Here is an 8,618-nt window from a genome sequence, read left to right as displayed (position 1 = left end):
GCTTTTGTCAAGTGGTTAAACTTTGAGGTATAGTTTATGCTTCGTGTTAGACCCTAATTTTGTTCGGGGAATATCGCTTGATATGATATTTTGATTCTTGCTAGAAGAATTACGATATTTGGCACCAGTTACAGTGTGAAGCAAGGAATCACTCAATGTTTTGATCAAGAAAACACAAAGATACAAAGGAAAGGGGCAAAAGGGTCTTTTCTAGATTTTTCTAGACACTAGCTCGCCCAAGCTAGCATCAAGGCTAAGCATCAGCTCGCCCAGGCGAGCTGATGCTTAGCCCTGAAGGTATGAATTCCTCATCGCACCTGAGGATACGTAGGAACAAGGGCAACCCCCTTGTCGACCCCCCAAAAAATATATAAAAAGGGAAAAATAAATAATGTTGAAGTCACGTTCTTGCACTTTTCAAGCCTCTAAAAGGCATATCAGACATGCAATGTGTGCCTCATACTCAATTCAGTATAAAAGCGTATATAGCCCTAATCTTAAACTAAATCTAACAAAACATAAAAACCCTAAAAATCTAAAGCTACAGTTGAAGTCTTCTACCCTAAAGTGAAGACAAGAAAAAGAGAAAAAGAATCAAGGAACTTACTTGGATGGTGTATGGTTGATGCTTCAAAGTTGAAAATGCACAAAGAAAGCACATATGCAAAATGTGCAAATTTTTGGAAAGAGAGAATGCAGAGATGAAGTTTCTGGAATCTGGCAAATGTGAGTGTAACTGTTGTTACACTCACTTAAGCAGTTTGTTGATACTTTCGCTTAGCGGACCAGTGCGCTAAGCGAGCAAGAAAGACATTTGGTTTCTCAACAAAGCTCACTTAGCGGACCCGTGCGCTTAGCTGACGTTTCAAATTCGAAATTAATTTTTTTTAACAGAGACTTGGCTTAGCGTGAGGGTAAGTCCGCTTAGCGAGGCCTGCAGATTAGAAAAGCTACAACTCTCGCTAAGCCTGGCTCTGGCTAGCTTAGCTAAAATGATGCATCCTAAGTACAAAGGAGCATGCGCTTGGCTAATAGGGACTCGCTTAGTGCTCATATTGCCGCAATGAATCTCGCATAGCTGCCATGACTGGTGCTTAGCTTCATCGACCTCAGTTATTCACAATTGCGCTTGGCGACAATAGGTCACGCTTAGCCACGGATAAGCTATCGCTTAGCGATCAGGCTGAAGCTTAACTGAATTTAGATCAAATTGAAGTTAGCTTAGCTCAACCTTGGCCAGCTTAGCGGACCAAATCTGCCTCAGATGCAAGGGTTGGGCGCTAAGCGCTTGAGACTCACGGCTGAGCGCATGAACAGAGATGCGCTTAGCGAAATGACTGTTTTTTTTCAGAGAAATTTTTTTTTCTAAGTTATTTTTCAGTCGTTTTTCCAAGAAATTGAAATCCTTATGTTAAACATTCAAAGATTGGCTGATATACTCTTATGTACAGATTATATAGCAAGTTTTAGCTGATTAAATGCATGAAAAACAAAGATAACAGAAATTCAAAGCTGGGTTGGCTCCCAGGAAGCACTTCTTTAATGTCATTAGCTTGACGCTTTTACCTCACTGGGTGATCTTATGTTTTGGTTCTTACTTTCAGAACCTCTTGACCTCCTTCCATTACCTGTAAGCAAACATTGTATTCTGGAGCAGGTTTGTTTTCAACAAACAAATCAAAATCAATTTTCTGATCTTCAAAACCTAGCTCCAACTTCCTCTTCCCCATATCAACTATGCAGCTTGCGGTCAACATGAATGGCCTTCCCAATATTACAGGGATGTCAGTATCTTTAGAGATATCCATTACCACAAAGTCTGCCGGGAAGATAAAATGTTTTACTCTGACTAACACATCTTCAATTACTCTATATGGCCTGGTAATGGAGCGGTCAGCTAATTGTAAAGTCATTCGAGTGGGCATTATTTCCAACTCTCCCAATCTTCTGCACATGAAGAGTGGCATCAAATTGATACTGGCTCCCAGGTTAATAAGAGCTTTTCCCACATTGACTTCTCCAATTGAACAAAGAATAGTTACACTCCCAGGATCTTTAAGCTTGGGTGGAAGGATCTTCTGGATCACAACACTGCAATTTCCTTCCACTATGATGTTTTCCTGATGAATATATGTATGTTTCCTTGTTAACATATCTTTCAAAAATTTAAAGTAGAGTGGAATCTGTTGCAAAGCTTCTCCGAAGGACATGGTTATTTCCAGTTTCCTGAAAATATCTAAAAATCTCACCAGATGACGATCTTTTTCTTTCTTGGAAGGTACCACAGGATATGGTACTTCCACACCTTCATCCACAACTTTTTCACTCGTACTCTTCTTTGCATTCTTATTATTTTTTTCTTATTTTTCATTTTTTTCATTTTCTATTTCTTTTTCTACTTCTTTTTATTTTTCTTGGTCCTTCAATTCTTTATTCTTAACCATTATTTGTTCCTCTTTTTCTTGATTACTTTCACCTCTCACCTCATTTTTCTTGCCATCAGTACTTTTTTTGTCAGCAATTTTATTTTTATGCACCACACTATCCTCATCCTCAGCCTCCACAAACCTTTTACTCCTTGTCATCACAACTTTGCATTCCTCCTTGGGATTCTGTTTTGTATTTGCGACAAAACTGTTGGATGACTTGTCAGCTATCTGCTTGGCCAGTTGTCCCACCTAGACCTCAAGGTTCTTCATTGTTGACTCAGTGCTTTTATGATTTGAGCTTGTTACCTGCATAAACTGAGTCAAGGTCTCCTCCAGCTTAGTAGTTCTCTGGAATATGTTAGGTCCTTGTTGGATTGGCCTGTTTGAAGGTCCACTATGGTCTTTGTTGAATTGGTTACCAGGGTGTGTCCTCCACTGTCCTTGTTGATTATAGGGACCCTGCTAGAAGCCTAAAAATCCTCCTTGAGTATACCCTTGTCGCTGTTGATTTCCCATATGATGAATTTCTTGAGTATTTTCTTTAGTGGGAATACATTGGCCTGTTTCATGAGTCTCACCACAGATTGTACAACATGTAACCTGCAAAACAGAAGAGTGTGTAGGTTGACCCATAGACAACTTAGTTGGCAGCTTACCAAGTGTTTCTGTTAAAATCTCAAGTTTCTTAGAAAGCAACTTGTTCTGTGCCAATAAAGCGTCATGTGATGATAGTTCTATCAAGCTTTTCTTCGTGGGTTGGTGGGTTGTGTCTCGTAGAATGGCATGATCACTGGCTAACATGTTCTCAATTAGCTCAGTTGCTTCTTCGGGGGTCTTCAGTTTTATCTTTCCCCCTACAGAAGCATCTAACAGTTGCTTGGTTTGTGGTCTCAGCCCATCTATAAACATATTCAATTGGATTGGCTCAGAAAACCCATGAGTGGGAGTTCTTCTTAACAAGCCTCTGAATCTCTCCAATGCTTCACTTAGAGAATTATCAGGAAACTGATGAAATGAAGAGATTGCAGCTTTGCCTTCTGCAGTCTTGGACTCTAGGAAGTATTTCTTTAGGAACGTTTCAACAACTTCTTCCCAGGTTTTCAGACTGTTGCCCTTGAATGAGTAGAGCCACCTTTTGGCTTCTCCTGCCAATGAAAATGGGAAAAGGCTGAGCCTAATAGCTTTGTCTAGTACACTGGCAATCTTAACAGTGTTACATATTTCAATGAATGTTGCCAAGTGTGCATAGGGATCTTCATTAGGTAATCCTTGAAATAAATTCCCCTCTATTAAATGAATTAAGGAATGTGGATAGTTGATGTTTTTAGCTTGCACTTTAGGACGTGCAATGCTGGTGAAAAATTGTGGTACTGGACTACTTGAATAATTCTCAAGGGTAATCCTCTGGTCATGCTCTTCTGCCATGGTAATGACTTCAAGAAATTAAGTGGCAGATTCCCTTGATGATGGTGAATCAAGTGATAATAAGTCGAAGAAATGAGTCTCCTTCTTAAGAATGGATGCAACTGTTCTGTCTTGCAGAAGTTTCCTTCTCCTCTCGGCCCTATTCCTTCGCAATGTAGCTTCAATTTTTAAGTCCAGAGGAACTAAATTGCTTGTGGGAGATCTATGCATATACAATACTAACAAAACAACAGTTATCCAATTAAACAAGAAAAGACAGAAAGGAATTAAGAACAAATATTCACAAAAACAATCAAAGAATAACAAATAAAGAATACACACCTAAAAACGAGCTAACTTCCCAAATAAAAAGAAGTTCACCAGCAACGGCGCCAAAAACTTGTTCGGCTCCCGGCAAGTGTACCAGATCGCACAAGTAGTATAAAATGGTAAGAACCGAGTATCAGCAAATAGGTGTCTGGTGTGTGTAAAGGTAAGTGTGAATATGAACAGGTGTATAAACTGTTTGTGCAAAAAGAAAGAAAATCACGCAAGAGAAATGATGTATAAAAACAAGTAGAGAATACGTTGGTCCTCCTAATAGGTGACTGATGCTAAAAAGATATTCTCTATCTAACAATGCTCCTGTGTTCTTATGGTGTCTCCTGAGATACTAAACCCTGATTCCTCATGATAGTTTAGCCTAATCCTGATCAAGCTTCGTCCGCAGATTCCTCTTGTAAGACTAAACTCAACTAGCACCGCATTAAGACACACATACTCAACTAAATTATCGCACCCCGATTCCTCGTGAAAGCACGACAACTCAACCCTGCACTATCAAGGACTTTAGAGTTAGACCAGTTTCCACTGTTGAATGACCCTGACAAAGCATGCATCTACGTGATCAAGATAAAAGCATACTGGAATGAAAATCAGATAGCACAGAGAACACACAAAACATCATTAAATAGATATAAATATATTTACATCAGGTATTTACAAGGAAGATCCAACAGAAGATTTAACTTTCCATACCAGGAAGCCTTCTTAACAACAAAAAGAAGAACAAGATGAAAGATTGCAAAAATACAAGTGGTGAGGATGTCTCATTCACCTCTAGGACCTCACAATCACTGACAAACTCATTTCAAGCTCTCAATCGGCTCTTGTTTCAAGCTTTGGTCTCTGCAGATCTTCACACAACAAAATCTCTCAAAACTCTCTGGAACTTGGAGCTTTCTCTCTTAAGAAACCCTAGACATGAAAAGCTCTTAATCCCAATGCAAACTCCCCTCACAAAATCTGATTTCAGGCTTAAATAAATGGCCTTGTTCATGCTCGTGCGCTTAGCACACATATGGACCGCTTAGTGCACGTTAGTGATTTTTGGCTTAGCGCGCCTTTCTCGCTTAGCGGATGAACTGAAGCGGTGCGCTTAGCAAACCTGTACAACTCATCTTCTTCTGGATTCTTCCTCACGCTTAGCCCAGGAGTGTTGCGCTTAGCGAACGCTCGCTAAGCTTGCAGATTGGCTTAGCGAGAAGGTGAAAACAACACTTTCCAAAGCTTGCCTAATTAACCTGAAATTGAGAGAAAATGATTATTAAACACACAAAATGAAAATACTAAGTTTTTATTACCTATACTTAACATAAAATACTTATAACACTACAAAATAACCATAAATTAGGAGAGTTTGATACAATTTATACAAGTTTTATACACAAAAATTAGTTGTTTTCATCGACTAACATTGTGGCAACCAAATGTTGATCCTGCCTCAATGCTAACTCTAGCTGTTATTGAAGCAGGTAGAACACTCTCGTTGAATTCATCTGACTACTCATCAAAAAGTTCACAACTAACAAAAGAAACAACTATGACAACTTTTCCTTCCTTCCATAGATCCTCAGCAAAAGCAACAACAATTTCCAACTTAGAACCAGTTCCAATCAAAATAACATCAGGCTTGTTACTTGATGAGTTGTCGGAAATGAGGTAGCCACCCTTTTCAACTCCCTCAATAGAAGTTCTTGGAAGTTGGGTCAACTTTTGCCAACAAAGTGCAACAATTGAGGGTCTCTTCTTGTTAACCACAACAACTTTGTATGATCCAGCAGTGTCATTACCATCAGCTGGACGAAGCATGAAAGTGTTTGGCATTGCCCTGAAGCTTGCCAAATGCTCTATTGGCTAATGAGTTGGTCCATCCTCTCGAAGTCCAATCGAATCATGAGTCATCACATAAATAACTCCAGCTTCACACAGTGCAGAAATCCATATGGCAACTCTCACGTAGTCAGTGAAGACAAAGGGCATTTAGATTTTGCTGAAACAAATTTCTTGTAGCATCTGCAGGGCTTTTTGGAGTGTATGTATGAAAGCTGAAATTTAATTAGAAGGGTAGTCAATAATCCAGAAAAAATGATGGAAGTCAAGTTTTATTTATCTTAAAACTTTGAAGGCTATACATGCATGAAGCAAAAAGATGGATGATGAGTAAAGATGCAATGTACTTAATATGAATTTTAATTGTAATTAGGAAAGTTAATGATTATAACAAACCATGGAAATGAATCACCATCATTCAGTAAAATTGGATTACACATCATTCAACTATTAAGGAGATATAGCTCAAAATAAATATTAGGAGAAACCTAGAAGTTTGTTAGTTTACTCACCAGAAGTGCGCGCTTTCTCCCTGGTAATTTGCCAATAATAATAGCCTTTAGCTTTGCAGCTTCCTCATTGTATTTCTTCTCATATTCCACAAACTTGGCATTCCACTCAGCTTCAAGTTTAGTACCCTTAGGGGTATGGCGACTCCAATGCCTAAGGAAAAATAAAGAAAGTTTCATTTTAGATCATGAAAATCTCAGCAGAGTAAGAGGAAACAAAGATATCTCTAACTCCCCATCCATACTTCTTGACATCTTCTGGCACATGGAAAGGCTCGTATGGCTATCCAAGATTCTTCCTTGTAGCATCCACTTCTTTAGCACTGAATGCACTCTCATGAACACTGTAGGAATTAGCCTTGTTTGGATAAGCAAATCCAATGGTAGTGATTACCTGTGAAATAGTAATGAATTTGGAAATAGGCATAGCAGATGTTGGAGATGGCTCGACAATAGAAGTTTGGAAATCAGACTTAGAATCTACAAATACCTCCTCACTTGATACACTATTAGTGTGATCAATTGTCTTGACTCTTCGAAAAGGCATAGGCCAAAGTCTCCATCTGCGTCCAGATGAAGCTGGTCCAGGAGCATCATTCTTGGCCTTCACTACATCATCCAGTCCCACTGGAATTGTATCTTTAGGCTCAATAAGTAAGTCTAAACCAAATACAGTTATTCCAAGTACAAGAGGAGCAACCTTTTCCCACAGTAGATACCTCTCTCTAAACTTCAGAACAAGATTTTCATTCTTAATTATGGATAATGTAGAACTTCTAAATTCTTTTGCAGATATCCGATGTGCTTCAAAAACCTCGGCAGCAGCAACCAAACCCATACCCGCTTTAAGTTCATGACCACAAAGTGAGGCCTCAAACTCTGCATATTTTAAGAAAAGTAAATCAACAATTTATTAGTGCCAAACAATAATTGCATAGAATAAGCCAAACCAATTTGAAGCATAGTTGTTAGCTCTTAGTCTCTTACTCAAAGCAGAATGACTTTGGTCCTCCTAATTGGAAGTTGTTGTTTGAGGTTCAGTTAGTTCACTTTTCTTACAAGAATCTTCAAAGGCAGAGGTTTGTTAACTATCATCTACCAAGTTATTTGATACTGACCAATAATATCCTTAGTACCAGAATGACTGCCAGAACCAGTGTCAACTTCTACTAGTGCATCTTTATCAACCTCTTTATCATGGCCCAAAAAAAATCATGGTTAGATCAAATTTATGTGCATCTTGGATTCTATTGTGAGCCAGGTGAACCTCATTTGAAATTTGTCAAAGTTTCACTTTTAAACATTCATTTTCTTCCTCAAGAACTTTCAGATTGTGCCTTATATTTGTCATTTTCTATTCTACATGTTCCAAACAGTCACAACTCAAATTGTGCATTCTTTCTGTTCATCAATAACAACATGCAACATTGAGCTGAACCTGAACCAGAACCAGTTTCTAACATTGCCATATTTAAAATGTTGAACTTGAACCAAGTTCTTCCATTATTTAACATGGCTCTTAATCTTTATTCTTGTCATGTGTTCTAACTTCTATGTTCCTCAAGGACATGGAGATAGAACCTCTTATCAGTTATGCTAGAAACAGTCCCAATAAAAATTGTATAACCAATTTAAGGCAATTGTATAACCAACAGAAACTGAGAGCTCACTGCAAGACATTCTTCTGCACACAAGAACACAGAAACAGAAAAGAAATTATAGGTCCCACATAGAAAATGAATGAATGTTAGTTAATGTAGAATGAGTATGAGAATAAAATATCAAGTTGAGGTGTGAAATGCAGTAACAAAATTATCATTACTTTCTTTCCTTTGCCAATTCTTATAAGCTTCTTATGGACTTAATAGTGTCACCATACTTCACCAACTAAACCAGCAAAGAGGTGATCCCTCTTGCTATCTGATTTTGAATTGGACAAGCATGTAACATTGGAACTGTGAGCATAGCACCAATTATAATGTTGACAACTAGATTGTGAAGTTCACTAGCTAGATAGATAGCTAGATTGTAAACCTAGGTAGCTAGTGAGAAGACATAGCTTGCATGCATGTCCCAAGCATTCAAGTTGTGTCTTATAATATCC

The 8,618-nt window shown here is 38.4% G+C and overlaps 1 pseudogene; it reads right to left on the bottom strand.

The window, feature by feature from the left end:
• Positions 1-5,576: 5,576 nt before the first annotated feature.
• On the bottom strand, positions 5,577-7,983 carry LOC100806924 (transketolase, chloroplastic-like; annotated as a pseudogene).
• Between the last annotated feature and the right edge of the window lie 635 nt (positions 7,984-8,618).

This window comes from Glycine max, chromosome 1 (genome assembly GCF_000004515.6).
Source record: "Glycine max cultivar Williams 82 chromosome 1, Glycine_max_v4.0, whole genome shotgun sequence".
Taxonomy (NCBI): Eukaryota; Viridiplantae; Streptophyta; class Magnoliopsida; order Fabales; family Fabaceae; genus Glycine; species Glycine max.
Note: the sequence above shows the minus strand (reverse complement) of the source record. Positions and strands in the feature narration are given on the sequence as shown.